This window comes from Scyliorhinus torazame, chromosome 23 (genome assembly GCF_047496885.1).
Source record: "Scyliorhinus torazame isolate Kashiwa2021f chromosome 23, sScyTor2.1, whole genome shotgun sequence".
Taxonomy (NCBI): domain Eukaryota; kingdom Metazoa; phylum Chordata; class Chondrichthyes; order Carcharhiniformes; family Scyliorhinidae; genus Scyliorhinus; species Scyliorhinus torazame.
This window is the reverse complement of record NC_092729.1, coordinates 5,949,524-5,972,683: the sequence shown is the minus strand read 5'-3', so window position 1 is coordinate 5,972,683 and position 23,160 is coordinate 5,949,524. Positions and strand designations below refer to the sequence as shown.

At 48.0% G+C, this 23,160-nt stretch overlaps 2 long non-coding RNA genes across 3 annotated transcripts in view; one reads left to right on the top strand and one right to left on the bottom strand.

Annotated features, from left to right (window-relative positions):
* The window catches only part of LOC140399565 (uncharacterized), a 358,239-nt gene extending 349,010 nt beyond the window's left edge, over positions 1–9,229 (top strand). Inside the window, exon 2 of the long non-coding RNA XR_011937721.1 lies at positions 8,987–9,229. This is a non-coding gene — a long non-coding RNA (uncharacterized lncRNA). The remainder of the gene's footprint in view (positions 1–8,986) is intronic.
* On the bottom strand, positions 8,979–20,602 carry LOC140399562 (uncharacterized). 2 transcript variants are annotated; one of them, XR_011937717.1, is made up of 5 exons: positions 20,491–20,602; positions 19,820–19,953; positions 19,378–19,484; positions 17,307–17,412; positions 8,979–9,081 (listed from the first exon to the last, which is right to left on the bottom strand). It is a non-coding gene; the product is annotated as an uncharacterized lncRNA (long non-coding RNA). The 2 variants fall into 2 exon arrangements; XR_011937718.1 differs by lacking the exon at positions 20,491–20,602 and adding an exon at positions 20,043–20,230.
* Positions 20,603–23,160: the final 2,558 nt, after the last annotated feature.

Below are 23,160 nucleotides of genomic sequence, written 5' to 3'. Positions count from 1 at the left end.
AAAAAACAGGGGAGTGAAAGTGAATCGAAGATTCAGGTAAAAGCGAGATTTGTCTGTAGCCGTGAGATAAGGCTAACGGTTAACTGTGATATGTGTGAGCTGTGAGAATCTGTGTGTTTTGTTTAACCAATTAATTTTGGTCAAAGCATGAAGTGGGTTGTATTTTTTATCGTCTGTCATTGTGAGTCCGAGATTACAACTTAAGTGATTTTTGTTGAGATTTCTCGAATGAACGGAAACATTGGAAATTACGATCAGTTTTTTTAAAAGTGCCTTTACGGATAAAAGTAATTGAAGATGAATAAGTTTTTAGATTATCTGAAAAGACGTAAATGGCAACATGCCAAGTTCTCCGCCCCTGAGATTCTGCAGGAAACATTAACCATTTCAGCAGACAGTTGATCTTTTCTGAATTGACAAAGAAAAAGTATACGTCTCTAAGAATAGCTAATGTCTATAAAATCAATCATTGGAAATTGATTTAAATGTGTGCTATTTATAGCCTCCTCTCAGGGGATGTTTTGCTGCTTCCAACATACTCTTATGGTGCACCTTTGTCAGCTTTGAAGCTTTGAATTGCAGACCCACCCGGCATAAATGGGGATGGTTCCCAATAATGATAAACATTTGAACGAAGGAAATGAGTCCCTCGAACACTGGTTAGCAAATAGAGGGAAAGAGGCTATCATGCAAGGGGCCAAGAAGCATTTAACCCCCAGGAAGGATGTACCGCAACTAGCGACACCTGACCCTATTAGGCAGACAGACACTCTGCAAATTAGGAGCGGTAATACATCGAATTGAAAATGGAATGTTTATATAACTGTCTCAAATACGAGCTCACCAGCTGAAAAATTTAATAACTTCTGAGCCTACGCCCAATCGCTCTGTGTCTGTGTTCTATAGTGGCAGCTGAACATTAACCCTTACAGTACCACTGTTAAAAAAAAATGTAAACTGCAGGAAGTCTTACACAAGATTAATCATCGTTGGGCACATCTATTAAAACACCTGATAGAATCCAGATGAGAGAATATAGTGACCCATTGCACGACTTGGTATGCTCGTGAGGATGAGCACGCATTAAATTTATAAACGCAAAGTCACTTAGGACAGCAGACATCATTGCATGCCACTCCTTTTTATTTTTCGGGAGTGTGGGACAGGGAATGTTAGTACAGTTGACCCACAGTGAGAATGACCTTTTTAGGATGTGTTTACCTTCAGAACCCCATTTAACATTGGCCGTATGACATCCCGCTAAGGCAAAGCAAATAGGAGAAGTGATCAAAGAGGCCAAAGGAAAAAAGTAATACACGGGATTTATATTTAAATGGACGGACAAAATTGCCTGATAGAATTTTATGGCAAACAGGAGGGCAAAGTGACCTGGAAAGAAGAACAATGGCCCGCCACATTTGAAACACAACAACCTCCCCGAGAGAGCCATCATTTACTCCCTTCAATCCTGGCCCAGGTACTGGCACATCTATGGGCCCAACATAAAAATCATGTTGGAAAAGTACAATCTGCCCCAGTGCATAGGGTGCAGTTACAGAAGAACATTGCCCTGCCCTGCTTAAAACTATACAGGTTGACACTGGAAGCAGAAAAAGGGATGGAGGGAGTGACCAATGCACGATGAGAGCAAGGGGTGCTGAAGAGAACACAAAGCCCCTGTAACCCCCTATACTCCCCATTCTAAAGGTTGGAAGACCCAACGAGTGGTGGTTTGTGCAAGATCTTACAAACATCAATAAAACTGTTATCACTATTGCTCCATTTGTGCCGGACACAAATGTCATTTTGTCTTCTATAACATCAACAACGGATACTTTCTCAGCCTTTTTCTCCATACCATTGCACCCAAAAAGTCATCATCTATTTGCTTTACATATCGGAATTAACACTATTAAAAGAGACTTGGACGAGTGCCAGTTGTCGGCAGGCTCAACATTCCCTCAATATGATGACGATTTATTGAAAGCCTCAGAGGGAGGGCTAGTTTGCCAACAGAATACCCTTTTGTTACTACCAAATCTGGCAGAAAGAGAGCATATGGTCTCAATGGACAAGCTGCAATTCTGTCAGGAGACAGTTCAGTATTTGGGATTTCAGCTGCAGCAAGGACAGCGGAGGCTTGGGTCTGAAAGAAGACAGGCTGTAGCAAGGGTGCCAACTCCACGCACGAAAAAGGAAACCTTTACCTTCCTCGGAATGTTAGGCGATTGCAGGCAGTGGACTCCGGACGATAGAGAGATGGACACAGTATTGCGAAAGGCTACCCTGCAGGATGCCCCTTCAGTTGATACCTGAATCCCAGAGAGGGAGCAAGCATTTCGTAATTTGAAACAAGCCCTGATTAGAGCCCCTGCCTTGGGACGTCCTAATTTCAGCAAAACCTTTACTCTTTATTTGAATGAAGCAGGGGGATTTGCAACAGGGGTCCTGGTGCAAGAGCATTCAGGAGGGGAAAGGCCACTTGCCGATTACTCGGTGGCCCTATGTGCTGTGGTAAAGGGTATGCCAAATTGCTTAAGAGCAGTCGCAGCCACAGCAGCCATAGTAGAAAAAATCATTCATCCGCAACGTAGCATTTTACTGCGGCTCGACACATTGGGTACAAAGTAATCCTCTCTTAAACCAACTTTACCTACAAGCGAGCGCCAGCTGCCAATCCTGCTACACTCTTACCCACGCCCTCAGAAACAGAACATTTGGATGATCAAGACTGTTTACTATTGGTTGAAGCCACCACAACCTCTCGACCTGTTTTATTGAGTCACCCACGAGAAAATCCAGACATCATCTTTCTCACCAATGGGTCAGCAAATCGACCAAATGATATGACCCTCCTGGCCGGTGATGCAATAGTAACTCCATTCAAGGTAGTGGAAGCTTTTGCTCTGCCTCCGGGAATGTCTGCTCAAGCGGCCGAATAGTTTGCCTTTACTAAAGCATGCATTCTAGCTAAAAATAAAACAGTCAATATTTATACTGATTCCCGATCCGCTTTTAGGGTAGTACATGTTTTTGGCTAGTTATCGAAAAACAGGGGATTCATAACTTCCTCCGGCCAACCTAGTAAACATGCTAAATTGGTTTTAAATTTACTAGATGCTGTTCAGCTGCCCAGTAAGAAAGCCGTTTTAAAGTGCGAAGCGCATACTACCGCAGACGCGAAGTCTCATGCGGCAATAGATTTGCTGATAACATAGCAAAGTAAGGGGCTCTCAAACAGCAGCCACAACTGCTAGCAGCTGCAATTGAACTTCCATCCACCATAACAGAACCAAAGGTAAAACAGGCACAGGAGCAAGCCTCTCTACAGGAGCATCACTCTTGGCTAAAAGCAGGTTGCTACCAAGACAATTTTGATAGGTGGATAAGGGCTTTGAAAATAGACCGTTTGAAGCTCTCAGAGAAATTATACTTTTGGAGGAGTTTAAAAATTCAATTCCAGATGTAGTGAGAACTCATATGGAAGAACAGAGGGTTAAAACTGCGAGATTAGCAGCAGAAATGGCAGATGATTATGAATTATTTCATAAATCAAAGCTTGGTTTCCGACATCAGTTTCAGCCTGTGAGGGACAGAAACTGGGGACATGAGAAATACTCAAGTGGTAACGGTAAAGGTCATCTGATGGGAGATAATAAGGAGAGTGTACCTCAGTTTAAAAAAGAAATCCAGGAGGATGGAAAAGAAGTGAAAGGTTTCACATGTTTTCACTGTAATAAACTAGGCCATGTGAAGTCACAGTCTTGGTGGTTGAAGAAAAGCACTGGGAAGGCTGATGTGGTAAAACAGGATAAGACTGTGGGGTTTGTTAAAGTGGTAAAGGAAAACCCAGGTAAAGCGAAGGAAGTGCAAAAGATTGTACAGCCTGATCAAGAGTTGATTGATAAGAAGGTGCCAGGTGAAGTGGGAGTAGGAGTAATAGAGAAATTATCTTGTCCAGGAATACAGTTTATCTTGGGTAATGATAGAGCTGGATCGCAGGTGAGAGTGATGCCTACTGTGGTTGATAAACCAGTGGAAAATCAGACAACTGAAGTATTGAAGGACGAATATCCTGGGATTGTGATACCAATGGGTATTAACAGTGACAGGGGAACTCATTTCACTAGCAAATTGACCAAAGCCCGAACACAAGCCACGGGATTTGATTGGAAATTGCATATCCCCTATCAGCCCCAATCCTCAGGAATGGTGGAAAGGGCGAATGGAATAATTAAAACTGCAGTTACAAAAGTGTGTCAACAAAATGGGCTGCTACGGCCAGATGCCATACCCATAGTAATGTATGCCCTGCAAAAGCAGATAAATCGTTTCACCCCGAATGAGAAAATAATTGCAACGTCCCATGACAACTGAAACTAAACCACCAATGACTCCAGCGACAGTAGCCATAATATGGGCAGATGAGGCGTCACTAAAATATGCCCAGGCCATGTATGAAACTGCTGGGGAAAAAAACAAAAACATGAAAAGGTGCAAAACGCTCAGATGCATCCAAAAGAGGGAAATACACACCCTTTAAACCTGGAGATCAAGTGGATGTGAAAGCACTAAACAAACATTATTTTTCTCCCAGGTGGAATGGACCCTACCAAGTGCTGCTAACAACCCGAACAGCCGTTAAAGTAAAAGAAAAGCCAGATGGGATCCACGCAACTCGTGTAAACTACATCATAAGGAACTTTGAGAGTACCAGTGAGACGCGAACCTGAAGAGAATGATGGCGTTGATGTTTTTATATTATCATATTAATCCAACATCATGTAGAGGGTAAACTGAACACTAACACCTTGATATACATGTCCCACTCATACGCAGAGAGGGTAAATAAATTCAGTTGTTGGGTTTGTACACAAATTCCCAGATGCTTGGAGGAGGGCTTCCCTGTGCGACCTATCCCATTCGCCAGTAAAGAGATAGCAGAATGGGCTCTAAGACAAAATAGTACAGGACGTGGAGAAGATACACAGAGTATGTTCGATTGGAGATTGGTTGGATACGATATGAATACGTTTGAGGAATGGTGGGGGCCTAGGTTTAATGTAACACGTCAAACGCCCTGTTTGATCCTTCCCAATTATACTGGCGTCCCAAAAGGAAGCATATGCTTTAAGAAACATAAACCATATGGGGCCTACCCAGTCGGCAGACGTCAGTGCGACCAGAACTTGAATTGGCAACCCCCTATGTTCCACCTTACAGCTAAAGGACTATTCATCTTTGATTGGTCAGGAGTTGAAAATCAAACTAGTGGAGGCTTCTGGGAAGGGGATCAATTAGACTAATGATGACTGATAGTAAAGAAAGCCTGACCGCATATAACGGCACGTATTTTATCTCTGGCCACAGCAGAAAATTGGGAAGGCTCCTGCTATTTGGGATAGGTAGTCCCTTATGTGCATCACATTCAGCAATTGCAGGACCATCCCCATCACAGGACGACACGCAGTGTTATGACATGGGCACAAATGCTGGGAATAATGATACCACCACTAGGAATAGCCACTAATGCATGCGAACTACGAGACAACCTTGAGCAGGTAGCTAATGACACTGCAGAAGCTGTTAACCAGTTGGAACTGAGATGGCTGCTATAAGAACGGTTTCCCTGCTGAATAGAAGGGCTCTTGATTTCTGGTTAGCTGAAAAGGGAGGCACCTGTGCCCTGATTGGAAGTGACTGTTCCACAGACATCCCTGATAACTCAGAAAAATTGATAATCTGGTGGATCACATTTGTAGAGAGGTGACAAGATTACATGAAAATGAGGGATGACACTATGGCTTTGGGTGGTTAGGATCGTCAGGACAGAGGATTATGTTCTGGATTATAATCACCGTTGTAATCTTGATTGTCGTATGGTTACTGTTTTAATGTTGCACAAGATATTTTTATTGTACTAACATGGGAGAACAGCTCTAGCCGCCTTGCCTCCTTGCTACCAGCTCATAACACGCAGGGAACTGTCATACGTCCATTCCCCTTACATTATAAACAACTCTTCTCTATGGAGGACACGATAATTTACTAAAAGGTGTTGATCAAAAGATCAGCAAGGAGGGAATTGTGGAAGGGAAGTTAATGAGTTCCCAATTTAGAAACATGCTGGGAATCTTAACTATATTTTAACACTGCTTTTGAGCGAAAATAAGGAGGTCAAGTAATGTAAACCAAATACTGCTTAGTATGTGATACTGGCCTTATTATGATAATAAGTTGTTCTTCCGAAGGAGACCAAAATGCGCACTCGAATTGTTTTTAAACCAAGGGCAAAACATTCATATTTCCTCTTGCGTATGTTCCCAAGCTTTATCCCTTCAAAGTTATTTATTTCAACCTATAAATATAATGGTTTTTGACTGCATAACCCAGAGTGCAGTGCCTTGGCTTTGCAGCTGAAACACCCTCTTTCCACAAGTATATTTGTGTCAATAAATTTCCTGAAATCGAACCTCGAGGAATGTGTCTTTATTATTATTATCTTGCCTACATACTTTCTGTTTCATTCTGGACCCCCCCCCCCTGCTGGGTTCTGCCCACACCCCCCCAATTTTATTTTCCTCCCCCCTCCACCAGATATTATTTCCCCCCCACAGTTTTACCCCCCCCCCGTTTTATTTGTGCCCCAATTTTATTCCCCCCCCAATTAATCTCCCCCCCAAATATCTCCCCCCCCAAATTATCTCCCCCCCCAAATTATCTCCCCCCCCAAATTTATCTCCCCCCCCAAATTATCTCCCCCCCAAATTTATCTCCCCCCCCAAATTATCTCCCCCCCCAAATTTATCTCCCCCCCCCAAATTTATCTCCCCCCCCAAATTATCTCCCCCCCCCAAATTTATCTCCCCCCCCAATTTATCTACCCCCCCAATTTATCTCCCCCCCCAATTTATCTCCCCCCCCAATTTATCTCCCCCCCAATTTATCTCCCCCCCCCAATTTATCTCCCCCCCCAATTTATCTCCCCCCCAATTTATCTCCCCCCAATTTATCTCCCCCCCAATTTATCTCCCCCCCCAATTTATCTCCCCCCCAATTTATCTCCACCCCCCAATTTATCTCCCCCCCAATTTATCTCCCCCCCCCAATTTATCTCCCCCCCAATTTATCTCCCCCCCAATTTATCTCCCCCCCAATTTATCTCCCCCCCCAATGTATCTCCCCCCCAATTTATCACTCCCCCCCCAATTTATCTCTCCCCCCCAATTTATCTCCCCACCCCCCCAATTTATCTCCCCCCCAATTTATCTCCCCCCCAATTTATCTCCCCCCCCAATTTATCTCCCCCCCAAATTTATCTCCCCCCCAATTTATCTCCCCCCCAATTTATCTCCCCCCAATTTATCTCCCCCCCCAATTTATCTCCCCCCCAATTTATCTCTCACCCCAAATTATCTCCCCCCCAAAATTATCTCCCCCCCCAAATTATCTCCCCCCCAATTTATCTCCCCCCCCAAATTATCTCCCCCCCCAAATTATCTCCCCCCCCAAATTATCTCCCCCCCAATTTATCTTCCCCCCCGCAAATTATCTCCCCCCCCCCAAATTATCTCCCCCCCAAATTATCTCCCCCCAATTTATCTCCCCCCCAATTTATCTCCCCCCCCAATTTATCTCCCCCCAACTTATCTCCCCCCCCAATTTATCTCCCCCCCAATTTCTCTCCCCCCCCCCAATTTATCTCCCCCCCCAATTTATCTCCCCCCCCAATGTATCTCCCCCCAATGTATCTCCCCCCAATGTATCTCCCCCCCCCCAATTTATCTCCCCCCAATTTATCTCCCCCCCCAATTTATCTCTCCCCCCCCAATTTATCTCCCCCCCCCCAATTTATCTCCCCACCCCCCCCCAATTTATCTCCCCACCCCCCCAATTTATCTCCCCACCCCCCCAATTTATCTCCCCCCCAATTTATCTCCCCCCCCAGTTTATTCACCCCCCAGTTTATTCACCCCCCAGTTTTATTCCCCCCACAATTCACCCACCCCCATAATTTCCCCCCAATTTATTCCTCCCCCAATTGTATTCCCCCCCCACAATTCGCGCCCCAATTTATTGCTCCCTCAATTTTATTCCCCCCCCCGTTTTATCCCCCCCACAATTCGCCCACCCCATAATTTCATCCCCCCAATTTATTCCTTTCCCAAATTTGCCCCCCCCCATTTTATTCTCCCCCCAAATGTCATTACCCCCCCTCAATTCCCCCTCCCAAACTTATCCACCCCCTCCCAAAAACATTTTACCCCCAAAAATTATTTTATTGCCAAAATGGAAACAGAGGTGGGGGGGTGGGGTTCGTCACCAGACCCCTCCTGCTCCCACTCTACTCCTTACTCCCCTCCTCAGGCTGCATTCCCTCCTGCTCCCACTCTCCACCTCCTTAATCCCCTCCTGAGGCTGCGTTCCCTCCTACTCCCACTCTCCACCTCCTTAATCCCTTCCTGAGGCTGCGTTCGCTCCCACTCTCCACCTCCTTAATCCCCTCCTGAGGCTGCGTTCCCTCCTACTCCCACTCTCCACCTCCTTAATCCCTTCCTGAGGCTGCGTTCCCTCCTGCTCCCACTCTCCACCTCCTTAATCCCCTCCTGAGGCTCCGTTCCCTCCTGCTCCCACTCTACACCTCCTTAATCCCTTCCTGAGGCTGCGTTCCCTCCTGCTCCCACTCTACACCTCCTTAATCCCCTCCTGAGGCTGCGTTCCCTCCTGCTCCCACTCTCCACCTCCTTAATCCCTTCCTGAGGCTGCGTTCCCTCCTGCTCCCACTCTCCATCTTGTTCACTGGAATAACTCACCCAACCCTCGGTGTGAAAATGTCACCGGTCTCCCACTCCCCCCAGAGACACTGAGACTCCTGCCCCCCTCCCAAAAAAACAAAACACAGCCCACCGCTTGAGGGCCCATCAGAATAATGAAACCCCAATCATGATGGACAAAGACACATTGACATTTATTCTGTTTCTCTCAGGTTAGAACTCCTGTCTGAGGATTCCTCGTCGAGGAAAGATTCTCTTTGCGTCGTCCAAGCTTCAAAATCAACTCTCCTCGGGGAGAAAGAGAAAGCTGGAAATTGATTACAGCAAAGCGTTATTGAAATAATAAAGGCACAGCAACATTCTGGGACTGCCCCAATGTGTGTTATATAACCCATTTTATAAACACGCCAGACGATGCACAATTTTGTTGCTTTTAATAAAATATTTTTATTGAAGTACTTGCAAAATTTTTATAGCAATAACAAAAGCAATAATAACATAACCATCAACATGGTAAACTAGACATTTCCCACCCAACCCCTTCTGTATCCCTTAACCATATTGCACCTCGCCTCAGACTCACCCTTCCCCCTCAGACTCCCCCTACCCTCTCCCCCTTCCCCCTCAGACTCCCCCTACCCTCTCCCCCTCAGACTCCCCCTTTCCCCTCGGACTCCCCCTACACTCTCCCCCTCAGACTCCCCCTTCCCCCTCAGACTCCCCCTACCCTCTCCCCCTCAGACTCCCCCTACCCTCTCCCCCTCAGACTCCCCCTACCCTCTCCCCCTCAGACTCCCCCTACCCTCTCCCCCTCAGACTGCCCCTACCCTCTCCCCCTCAGACTCCCGCTACACTCTTGCACACTCTTTCCCTCACCCTCCCTCCACAACCTTGACAGAGACTATATTAGGAAAATTAAAATCCCCGAGTGTGACCACCCTATTCCTCCTGCAAGTTCCATCTGCTAATTCCTGTTGACTATTTGGGTACAATCCCAATGAGGTCACCATCCCATACTTGGTTCACCCACAAAACATCGCTGGATGATTCCTCGGTTATTTCATCTCTTGACTATTCCCGTGAGGCTCCCCTTGATCAAAGCACTTCCCCCTCCTCTCTTCCCTGCACCTCTGTCCCTCCTGAAGCACCTGTACCTATCGAGTCTATTCACCTCCCTGCCGCTGCTGAGGACTGAGACACTTTCAGCCCCTCTGCTTCACAATTACAGCCCTGAGGGAGCACCTGATACCCAATTACAACACTGAGGGAGCAGCCTGTACCCAATTACAACACTGAGGGAGCACCCGACAACCAATTACAGCACTGAGGGAGCACCCGACAACCAATTACAACACTGAGGGATCACACAAAAAACTATTACAACACTGAGGGAGCACGCAATACACAATTACAATACTGAGGGAGCACCCTATAGTCACTTACAACACTGAGGGGGCATCCGATAACTAATTACAACACTGAGGGAGCACCCGATACCCAATTACAACACTGAGGGAGCACCCGAAAACCAATTACAACACTGAGGGAGCACCCGAAAACCAATTAAAACACAGAGAGCACCCAATACACAATTACAACACTGAGGCAGCACCCAACCCAATTCCAACACTGAGGGAGCACCCGATACCCAATTACAACACTGAGGGAGCACCCGAAAACCAATTAAAACACAGAGAGCACCCGATATCCAATTACAACACTGAGGGAGCAGCCGATACCCATTTACAACACTGAGGGAGCACCGAATACCCAATTTTAATACTGAGAGAGCACCCGATAACCAATTACAACACTGAGGGAGCAGCCTGTACCCAATTACAACACTGAGGGAGCACCCGACAACCAATTACAGCACTGAGGGAGCACCCGATAACCAATTACAACTCTGAGGGATCACACAAAAAACTATTACAACACTGAGGGAGCACCCAATACACAATTACAACACTGAGGGAGCACCCAACCCAATTCCAACACTGAGGGAGCACCGGATACCCAATTACAAGACTGAGGGAGCATCCGAAAACCAATTACAACACTGAGGGGGCATCCGATACCCAATTACAACACTGAGGGAGCACCCGAAAACAAATTACAATACTGAGCGAGCACCCGATGCCCAATTACAACACTGAGGGAGCACCTGATACCCAATTACAACACTGAGGGAGCACCCGATACCCAATTACAACACTGAGGGAGCACCCGATACCCAATTACAACACTGAGGGAGCACCCGAAAACTAATTACAACAGAGGGAGCACCCAGTACCCAATTACAACACGGAGGGAGCACCCGATACCCAATTACAACACTGAGGGAGAACCCAATACCCAATTACAACACTGAGGGAGCACCCAAAAACAAATTACAACACTGAGGGAGCACCCAATACCCAATTACAACAGTGAGGGAGCACCTGATAACCAATTACAACACTGAGGGAGCACCCAATACCCAATTACAACACTGAGGGAGCAGCCTATACCCAATTGCAACACTGAGGGAGCACCCGATAGCCAATTACAACACTGAGGGGGCATCCGATACCCAATTACAACACTGACAGAGCACCCGATAGTCAATTACAGCACTGAGGGAGCACCCGATAGCCAATTACAACACTGAGGGAGCACCCGATAACCAATTACAACACTGAGGGAGCACCCGATAGCCAATTACAACACTGAGGGAGCACCCAAAAACCAATTACAACACTGAGGGGGCATCCGATACTCAATTACAACACTGACAGAGCACCCGATAACCAATTACAACACTGAGGGAGCAGCCAATACCCAATTACAACACTGAGGGTGCACCGGATACCCAATTACAACACTGACAGAGCACCCGATAGCCAATTACAACACTGAGGGAGCACCCGATATTCAATTACAACACTGAGGGAGCACCCGAAAACCAATTACAACACTGAGGGGGCACCCGATAACTAATTACAACACTGAGGGGGCACCCGATAACCAATTACAACACTGAGGGGGCACCCGAAAGTCACTTACAACACTGAGGGGGCATCCGATAACCAATTACAACACTGAGGGAGCACCCGATACCCAATTACAACACTGAGGGGGCACCCGATACCCAATTACAACACTGAGGGAGCACCCGATACCCAATTACAACATTGAGGGAGCACCCGATAACCAATTACAACACTGAGGGGGCACCCGATAGTCACTTACAACACTGAGGGGGCATCCGATAACCAATTACAACACTGAGGGAGCACCCAATACCCAATTACAACACTGAGGGGGCACCCGATACCCAATTACAACACTGAGGGAGCACCCGATACCCAATTAGAACACTGAGGGAGCACCCGATAACCAATTACAACACTGAGGGAGCACCCAAAAACAAATTACAACACTGAGGGAGCAGCCTATACCCAATTACAGCACTGAGGGAGCACCCGATACCCAATTACAACACTGAGGGAGCACCCGATAACCAATTACAACACAGAGAGAGCACCCAATACCCAATTACAACACTAAGGGAACACCCGATACTCAATTACAACACTGACAGAGCACCTGATAACCAATTACAACACTGAGGGAGCACCCGATACCAAATTACAACACTGAGGGAGCACCCGATACCCAATTACAACACTGAGGGAGCACCCGACAACTAATTACAACACTGAGGGAGCACCCGATACCCAATTAGAACACTGAGGGAGCACCCGATAACCAATTACAACACTGAGGGAGCACCCGATACCCAATTACAACACTGAGGGAGCACCCGATACCCAATTACAACACTGAGGGAGCACCCGATACCCAATTGGAACACTGAGGGAGCACTCGATACCCAATTACAACACTGAGGGAGCACCCAATACCCAATTACAACACTGAGGGAGCACCCGACAACCAATTACAACACTGAGGGTGCACCCGATACTCAATTACAACACTGACAGAGCACCTGATAACCAATTACAACACTGAGGGAGCACCCGATACCCAATTACAACACTGAGGGAGCACCCGATACCCAATTACAACACTGAGGGAGCACCCGATACCCAATTAGAACACTGATGGAGCACCCGATGACCAATTACAACACTGAGGGAGCACCCAATACCCAATTACAACACTGAGGGAGAACCCAAAAACAAATTACAACACTGAGGGAGCACCCAATACCCAATTACAACAGTGAGGGAGCACCTGATAACCAATTGCAACACTGAGGGAGCACCCAATACCCAATTACAACACTGAGGGAGCAGCCTATACCCAATTGCAGCACTGAGGGAGCACCCGATAGCCAATTACAACACTGAGGGGGCATCCGATACCCAATTACAACACTGACAGAGCACCCGATAGCCAATTACAGCACTGAGGGAGCATCTGATAGCCAATTACAACACTGAGGGAGCACCCGATAACCAATTACAACACTGAGGGAGCACCCGATAGCCAATTACAACACTGAGGGAGCACCCGAAAACCAATTACAACACTGAGGGGGCATCCGATACTCAATTACAACACTGACAGAGCACCCGATAACCAATTACAACACTGAGGGAGCTCCCAATACCCAATTACAACACTGAGGGTGCACCGGATACCCAATTACAACACTGACAGAGCACCCGATAGCCAATTACAACACTGAGGGAGCACCCGATATTCAATTACAACACTGAGGGAGCACCCGAAAACCAATTACAACACTGAGGGGGCACCCGATAACCAATTACAACACTGAGGGGGCAACCGATAACCAATTACAACACTGAGGGGGCACCCGATATTCACTTACAACACTGAGGGGGCATCCGATAACCAATTACAACACTGAGGGAGCACCCAATACCCAATTACAACACTGAGGGGGCACCCGATACCCAATTACAACACTGAGGGAGCACCCGATACCCAATTACAACATTGAGGGAGCACGCGATAACCAATTACAACACTGAGGGGGCACCCGATAGTCACTTACAACACTGAGGGGGCATCCGATAACCAATTACAACACTGAGGGAGCACCCGATACCCAATTACAACACTGAGGGGGCACCCGATACCCAATTACAACACTGAGGGAGCACCCGATACCCAATTACAACACTGAGGGGGCACCCGATACCCAATTACAACACTGAGGGAGCACCCGATACCCAATTAGAACACTGAGGGAGCACCCGATAACCAATTACAACACTGAGGGAGCACCCAAAAACAAATTACAACACTGAGGGAGCAGCCTATACCCAATTACAGCACTGAGGGAGCACCCGATACCCAATTACAACACTGAGGGAGCACCCGATAACCAATTACAACACAGAGAGAGCACCCAATACCCAATTACAACACTAAGGGAACACCCGATACTCAATTACAACACTGACAGAGCACCTGATAACCAATTACAACACTGAGGGAGCACCCGATACCCAATTACAACACTGAGGGAGCACCCGATACCCAATTACAACACTGAGGGAGCACCCGACAACTAATTACAACACTGAGGGAGCACCCGATACCCAATTAGAACACTGAGGGAGCACCCGATAACCAATTACAACACTGAGGGAGCACCCGATACCCAATTACAACACTGAGGGAGCACCCGATACCCAATTACAACACTGAGGGGGCACCCGATACCCAATTACAACACTGAGGGAGCACCCGATACCCAATTACAACACTGAGGGAGCACCCAAAAATCAATTACAATACTGAGGGAGTACCCGATACCCAATTACAACACTGACAGAGCACCCGATACCCAATTACAACAGTGAGGGAGCACCCGATACCCAATTACAACACTGAGGGAGCACCCGATACCCAATTACAACACTGAGCGAGCACAATTATTAATTACAGCACTGATGGGGCACCCGCTAACCTATTACAACACCGATGTAGCACCTGCTACTCAATCACTGCACAGCTGGAACATCTTTACATCATTACAACAATGTGGCACGAGAGAATTTTACTGTCAAAAATGTCTCCCGAGCCACTGGCTCCAGGCTTGCTGCTGTTTCCTCATTCAGTATTAATACGGACACTATAAAATAATGAGGGGCATAGATAAGGTAGATAGTCAACATCTTTTCCCAAAGGTAGGGGAGTCTAAAACTAGAGGGCATAGGTTTAAGGTGAGAGGGGAGAGATTCAGAAGGGCCCAGAGGGGCAATTTCTTCACTCAGAGGGTAGTGAGTGTCTGGAATGGGCTGCCAGAGGTAGTAGTAGAAGCGGGTACAATTGTGTCTTTCAAAAAGCATTTAGATGGTTACATGGGTAAGATGGGTATAGAGGGTTATGGGCCAAGTGCGGGCAACTGGGACTAGCTTAATGGTAAAAAACTGGGCGGCATGGACTGGTTGGGCCGAAGGGCCTGTTTCCATGCTGTAAACTTCTATGATTCTATGATTCTACTTCCCCTTCCATCAGTCACCTCTCCCTCTCTCCCAAACACTTGGAAGTCTGTATATTAAATGGTACAGTGGCAGTGCACAATCAGATCCCACAAACACCCGAGAACATTTACCTCTCTCCAAACAAACTACCCCCTCTCACTCCACTTCAATATGTCCCTCATCCTCGCACAGCAGGATCCCCCCCCACACACACACACACACACTCCAGTGTGGGATCGGCCGGATTTGAAAAAAAAAGAGTTTGAGGTGAGAATAGCCGCAGTTGTTGTGCGAGGAATGTGGGGCGGGGTCTACGGGGGCAAGAACCCTCCCATCCGTGGGCAGGGTGGGTACAGAGGGATATGGGCCAAATGCGGGCAAGTGGGACTAGCTTAGTGATAGAAACTGTGCGGCACGGACAAGCTGGGCCGAAGGGACCGTTTCCATGCTGTAAACATCTTTCACTCTATGACTGGCCTCCAGTCACACAAACAGCCTTCTCCCACCACCCTCTGCCTCCTATCACTAACTCAGTTCTGCTTCCAAGTTACCCCATCTCCCATGTGCATTTGACTTCTTTGTCAGTTTCCCATGTGGGGCCTTGTCAGAGGCTTGGCTGCAACCCAGATAAACTACATCAACTGCACCACCCTCATCTGGTCACCTCCTCCAATAATTCAGTCCCATTTGTTCAGCACGGCCTCCCTCTGCCACGCTGACTATTCCTGATCAAAGCTCGCCTCTCCCAAGTGGAGATTGATTCTCCAGCCCCACCGCTCCACGTCAATATTTCCCTCAGCCGCACACAGCAAGATCCCACACTGGAGACCGTCAGATCCTGTGTCTTGATCCCCCCCCTCCCTTGACCCACCAACCAATGTCCACATCTGCTTTGCTGTCTCTGGATACCCCCTCCCACGCCATCGCCTCACTGGCTCTCTTTCACCCACACAGCCTCCAACATTCCCCACCCCCACAGTGTGGACACTGTCGCCGTGCGAGGAATATGGGGTGGGTTGTGTGGGCACAAGGAGGGGGGGGAGGAGGAAGCTGGACCCTGACTCTACCCCCCAGCCACGACTCTTGTCTCTCTCTCTCTCCGCTCCCTCTGGCTTTGCACTCTCCCCTATCTCCATCCTAATTGCACAATCAGATCCAATCACCCCTCCAGTCAGTGTACATGAGCAATGAAGGCAATTCTACACAGCAAGATCCCACTGGCAGTACCACGATGGTGCAGGACACCCCTCCCACACTCTCTGTCTCTCTCCCCCACCCCACCAGATCCCCTTCACATCCCTAGCCTTCAACTTCCACACTTACCTCTGCCTCCATCTCTCTCTTTCTCTCTCATTTCATTTCTCTCCCTCCCTCTCTCTCATTTCATTTCTCTCTCTCCCTCTCTCTCATTTCATTGCTCTCTCTCTCTATCCCTCTCTGAGCCGGATCTCCACAGAATCAGACCGTACAGAACTGGCCCTTCCACCCACCAAGCCTGGAGAGACACGGGTAAATACTCTAATCTGCTCCAATCCCTCTGCCCAGCACTAGGCCCAGAGCCTTGAGTGTTACCACACGTTGGGTGTCGCAACCGCCCAATTCTCTCCAACAGAGAGAAATCTGGAAGGGCAGAGAGACAAGAACATTCTACACTCAGAAACTCAGTAAAGTGAATTGAAATGGTCCCTGGCCTTTCACATGTAAATGTGACATTACTGACACCAAGACATAGGCCCTGTTCTGATTGGCAATTTAAGCCCCCTTCCAGTCACAGCCTTTTACATTCCAGGCCCTTGTCAGCGCTCGATCGAAATGTCCTTCGAAATGTTCATGTCTTATCATTCTGAATAAAGTCCCGCCACACGGGACATGTGTCAGTGTTTAACATTCCACAATCACATCCCAAACCCTCTCCAGTCAATGAATCGATTACAGTCGCAATGAAGGCAGTTCCGCACAGCAAGATCCCAGTAACAGTCCCACGGCAGCGGTGGACACCTGTAGAAGCCAGGTATTTCGAATACAACTAGTGCAAGGCCGGGGCAGCAATAAAGAGACAACTCACGTGAGTGCGGCCTGTGGAGTAGGCCTCAGTCCATCCACTTGTCCTCTGGAGAATAGCCTTTGTCCAAAGATTCATGGTCGCATTGCAGTCTTCAAAGTTCAAATTCCTGGGGAAAAGAGGGAGAAAATTAACTAAAACGCAGGAAAATGTTTAAACTTGTAGCACAGCAAGAGGCCAAGATTTCCCCTCTCAGTTACACACACTCTCAGCAACATCCACCTACAATAATCTCAGTTATAAACCACAGGATAAAAATGATTGAGAGATAGTTCCCGCTTCCCTTGTGTTTCTCTTTCTCTCTCTCTCGCTATCTCATTCGGTCTCTCTATCCCTCTCATTCATATTTCTGTCTCCCTCGTTATCCCTCATCACCCTCCCAGCATTTATTTCTATTTATTTCCCTAATCAGCGTATCCCCAGAAAGATGTGATGAGACTCCCCGTTGCAGTTTGTGGGGTGGTTTTCTTCGATTAAAGGTTTAAAGAGACACTAAAAAGCTGGAGAGAAATGGACAGATAGGCAGAAAGCAGGGGAGACAGAGAGAGAGAGAGAGGCAAGAATGGAAAGAAGACAGAAAGGGAGAGAAAGCCTCTCTTTTTCACAACCTCCCTCTCCCTCCACCCTCTCTTTCTTTCTCCTCTCCCTCTCTCTAATCTCCATTACCCCCCAGCCTCACACTCTTTCTGTACTCTATCTCTCTTTCTCACTCTCATTCTAATAGTTGGGAAGGAGAAAGAAAGAGAGACAGGGTCACACACAGGAATCCAACATTCATAACCACAGCAAACTGAATTCAAATGACCTCCTGCAAATTTAATTTCACCCTCATACTTTACCAGGATGTTGCCTGGAATGGAGAGTAGGTCTTACGAGGAAAGGTTGAGGGTGCTAGGCCTTTTCTCATGAGAACGGAGAAGGATGAGGGGCGACTTGGTAGAGGTTTATAAGATGATCAGGGGAATAGATAAGAGTAGACAGTCAGAGACTTTTCCCCCGGGTGGAACAAACCATTACAAGGGGACATAAATTTAAGGTGAAAGGTGGAAGATATAGGAGGGATGTCAGAGGTAGATTCTTTACCCAGAGAGTAGTGGGGGCATGGAATGCACTGCCTGTGGAAGTAGTTGAATCGGAAACATTCGGGACCTTCAAGCAGCTATTGGATAGTTACATGGATTACGGTTAAATGATATAGTGTAGATTTATTTGTTCTTAAGGGCAGCACGGTAGCATTGTGGATAGCACAATTGCTTCACAGCTCCAGGGTCCCAGGTTCGATTCCGGCTTGGATCACTGTCTGTGCGGAGTCTGCACATCCTCCCCTTGTCTGCGTGGGTTTCCTCCGGGTGCTCCGGTTTCCTCCCACAGTCCAAAGATGTGCAGGTTAGGTGGATTGGCCATGAAAAATTGCCCTTAGTGTCCAAAATCGCCCTTTGTGTTGGGTGGAGGTGTTGAGTTTGGGTAGGGTGCTCTTTCCAAGAGCCGGTGCAGACTCAAAGGGCCGAATGGCCTCCTTCTGCACTGTAAATTCAATGATAATCTATGATTAATCTAGGACAAAGGTTCGGCACAACATCGTGGGCCGAAGGGCCTGTTCTGTGCTGTATTTTCTTTAAAAAAAACTTGTGTCTTGGCCTAAAACACAGGCTTCATTCCAGAATTATACCCGCTTCAAGTTAAGGGACTTTAATTCCGGGCAATCGAGATTACTTTACAGTCAATGGATTCATTTTAAAAGTGACCCCACTATCGTTAATTTTGTGAATTCTGCAGGCAACCTGTGCACAGGGAGAGCCCAACAAATGATGACCACTTTCAAAATTGAGTTCAGAGTTTCTGATCTCAGATTTCTCTCGCTCTCTCTACCAGATTTCAGAGATTGGCTGAAACAGTGAAATGCCCCCCCCCCCCACCCCTGGGATGCTCAGAATTAATATATCCCCTGTCATTTTGGAACAAAATTAGACAGCTTCATATTCCAGATTTGTATTTTACTCTTTGCCGCCCACCAAAGGTTTAATGTGTTTGTGTCTAAGTGCAAGGCTGGGGAGGCAATAAAGAGACAACTCACGTGAGTGCGGCCTGTGGAGTAGGCCTCAGTCCATCCACTTGTCCTCTGGAGAATAGCCTTTGCCCCAAGATTCCTGCTCACATTACAGTCTTTCAAAATTCAAATTCCTGGGAAAAAGAGGGAGAAAATTAACTAAACCACTGGAAAAGATTGAAACTATTTAATACAGCGAGAGCCCAGGGTCCCCTTTTCAGTTTTACAACTCCTCAGCAACATCCGAATACAAATAAGTCACAGCTTTCAACCAGAGGTTAAAAAAGATTGAGAGACAATTAATACTCAAAATCTTTTTATTATCACAATTAGGCTTACAGTAATACTGCAATGAAGTTACTGTGAAAATCCCCTTCTCTTGTGTTTCTTGCTGTCTCTCTGTACCTCTTATACATATTTATGTCTCCCTCCCTCACTCTCTTTGATCCCTCCAATATTAAAATTAAACCTCAGTCAGGGTAATAACCCGGGTGAAGCCTGCGGAACAGGCCTCAGCCAGCGCTCCCTCGGGAAGAATTCACACTCCCTCGTCCTCCTCACAGGATTCCCGACCTCCTTCCAGTTTTCCAAATAAAGATGCCTCTGGAGAAAAAAAGGAGATTAAATTGGTTATAAAGACAATAACAGGGACATTTTTAAAAAAATACAAAACAGCACAACAGGAGTCCAACATTTCTAATCTCGAGCCAATCAGCAACATGCCAACACCCAAAATGCACAGCTCAAAACAGAGAGATTGACACGCCCAGCGACACACACACACACACACACACTGAAGCAGAGGGGTAATGTTTTCAGTGTCGTGGGTTTTTGGTTTGTGAACTAAAGTCCCTCAGACACAGATATATCCTCAGTGAGCTGTGAGCAGACTCCACCCCTAGTCTCTGCCATGTGTGGAATGTCTGTCTCAGAGGACAGCTCTCTATTGACATGTAAATGGGTGACAAGAGATGCTGATCTCCTTGCTGCTCAGCCCCACACACACAGAATGTGACTTCAGCTAAACCTTGGCCTTCCCCACACCAGTGTTGTTCACTGAGCAGGCCGGAAAAAATTGGATTAAATGTAATTATTAGACAGGGACGTTCTTATTTTTTCTACCCAAGTGCATAACCTCACATTTATCCATGTTATACTGCATCTGCCACATCTCTCTCTCACTCACTCCCCTCCCAATAGGATTGAATCATAATTTAAAATAGAATTGGGAAATGATTAGAAACAGTTTGGACTAGAGATCTCTTCAGTGACCTGTGTGCAGTCCCCACCCCCGACTTTCTGTCAGGAATGTCCCCCTCGGTGTGTTTCCTGTCTGAAAAGGTAACACTTGTCCTGTCTATGGTTATGTTAATTCAGCAGACAGCCACAGATTCACAATGCCCTGTCCTTATTTCTGTCTTTGTTTAACATTTGTTCCCTCTGAATTTCTGACATGTTGGGAATGACCATTCGTCTGTCGCCTTAGGAAGGCTTTCCATAGAATGAGTAAAAACCAGCCAGAAATCACAGAATGTGAGTTAAACACAACTTCATTTCTGCTCCCATTTAGAGAGAAGATTCCTGGCCAGACAAACAAAGCTCATTGCAAAGTTTCACTTCATATTTTACTTTTGTTCACGGACAGATTTTTCACTGAAATCTTCTGATGTCAATTCCTGAGATTAGAATTTATAAAGAAACAATTTGGATTGAATGAAAACGGTCAGTTTGATAACCCTAATGTCCTGACTGCCTCGCGTCCTGGCACCCTCACACCATCACACCCTCATGTGCCCTAACCTTCACATCCTGACCCACTCATGTCCCCGAAACCTCAGATCCTGACCCGCTGTGTTCCTCTTTCTCTGTGTGTGTCCCTCACTCTCTCCGTGTGCCCACATCTCTCTGTCCCTCTCTCCCTCTGTGTCCCTGTTGCTCTCAAAGTGTCCTCTCACTCTATCCCTCTCTTTCACTGTCTACCTCTTTCTCGCTGTGTCACTCTCCCTGTCGCCCTCTCCCTTTCTGTATCCCCCTCTCTCTGTCTCCCTCTCTCCCTCTCCCTCTATCTCTATCCCTCTTTCTCTTTGTCCCACTATCTCTCACTGTGTACATCTCTCTCACTTTCTATCACTCTATCTCTCTCTCTCCTTCTCTCGCTGTGCCTCTCGCTCTCGCTGTGTCCCTCGCTCTTGCTGAGTCGTCGCTCTCGCTGTGTCCCTCGGTCTCGCTGTGTCCCTTGCTCTAGCTGTGTCCCTCGCTCTCTGTGTACCCCTCACTGTCTGTGTACCCCTGACTCTCTGTGTATCCCTCACTCTCTGTGCGTCCCTCGCTCTCTGTGCATCCCTCGCTCTCTGTGCGTCCCTCGATCTCTGTGTGTCCCTCGCTCTCTGTGTGTCCCTCGCTCACGGTGTGTCCCTCGCTCATGGTGTGTCCGTCGCTCTCAATGTGTCCCTCGCTCTCTATGTGTCCCTCGCTCTCTATGTGTCCCTCGCTCTCTGTGTGTCCCTCGCTCTCTGTGTGCCCCTCGATCTCTGTGCGTCCCTTGCTCTCTGTGTGTCACTCGCTCTCTGTGTGTCCCGCGCTCTCTGTGTGTCACTCGCTCTCTGTGTGTCCCTCGCTCTCTGTGCGTCCCTCGCTCTCTGTGCGTCCCTCGATCTATGTGTGTCCCTCGCTCTCTGTGTGTCCCTCGCTCTCTGTGTGTCCCTCGCTCACGGTGAGTCCCTCGCTCTCAGTGTGTCCCTCGCTCTCTATGTGTCCCTCGCTCTCTGTGCGTCCCTCGCTCTCTGTGCGTCCCTCGCTCTCTGTGCGTCTCTCGCTCTCTGTGCGTCCCTCGCTCTCTGTGTGTCCCTCACTCTCAGTGTGTCCCTCGCTCTCTATGTGTCCCTCGCTCTCTATGTGTCCCTCGCTCTCTGTGCATCACTCGCTCTCTGTGCGTCCCTCGCTCTCTGTGTGTCCCTCGCTCTCTGTGTGTCCCTCGCACTCTGTTTGTCCCTCGCTCTCTGTGCGTCCCTCGCTCTCTGTGCGTCCCTCGCTCTCTGTGCGCCACTCGCTCCCTATGCGTCCCTCGCTCTCTGTGTGTCCCTCGCTCTCTGTGTGTCCCTCGTTCTCTGCGTCCTTCGCTCTCTGTGCGTCCCTCGCTCTCTGTGCGTCCCTCGCTCTCTGTGCGCCACTCGCTCTCTCTGCATCCCTCGCTCTCTGAGTGTCCCTCGCTCTGTGCGTGTCCCTCGCTCTCTGTGCACCCCTCACTCTCTGTGTCCCTCGCGCTCTGTGTGTCCCTCACTCTCTGTGTGTGTTCCTCGCTCCTTGTGTGTCCCTAGCTCTCTGTGCGTCCCTCGCTCTCTGTGTGTCCCTCGCTCTCTGTGCGTCCTTCGCTCTCTGTGTGTCCCTCGCTCTCTGTGTGTCCCTCGCTCTCTGTGTGTCCCTCGCTCTCTGTGTGTCCCTCGCTCTCTTTGTGTGTCCTTCGCTCTCTGTTCACCCCTCGCAGTCTGTGTCCCTCCCTCTCTGTGTGTCCCTCCCTATCTGTGTGTCCCTCGCTCTCTGTGTGTCCCTCGCTCTCTGTGTGTCCCTCGCTCTCTGTGTCCCTCGCTCTCTGTGTGTCTCTCGCTCTCTGTGTGTGTCCTTCGCTCTCTGTGCACCCCTCGCTCTGTGTGTCCCTCGCTCTCTGTGTGTCCCTCGCTCTCTGTGTGTCCCTCGCTCTCTGTGTGTCCCTCGCTCTCTGTGTGTGTCCCTCGCTCTCTGTGCACCCCTCGCTCTCAGTGTCCCTCGCTCTCTGTGTGCCTCGCTCTCTGTGTCCCTCGCTCTCTGTGTCCC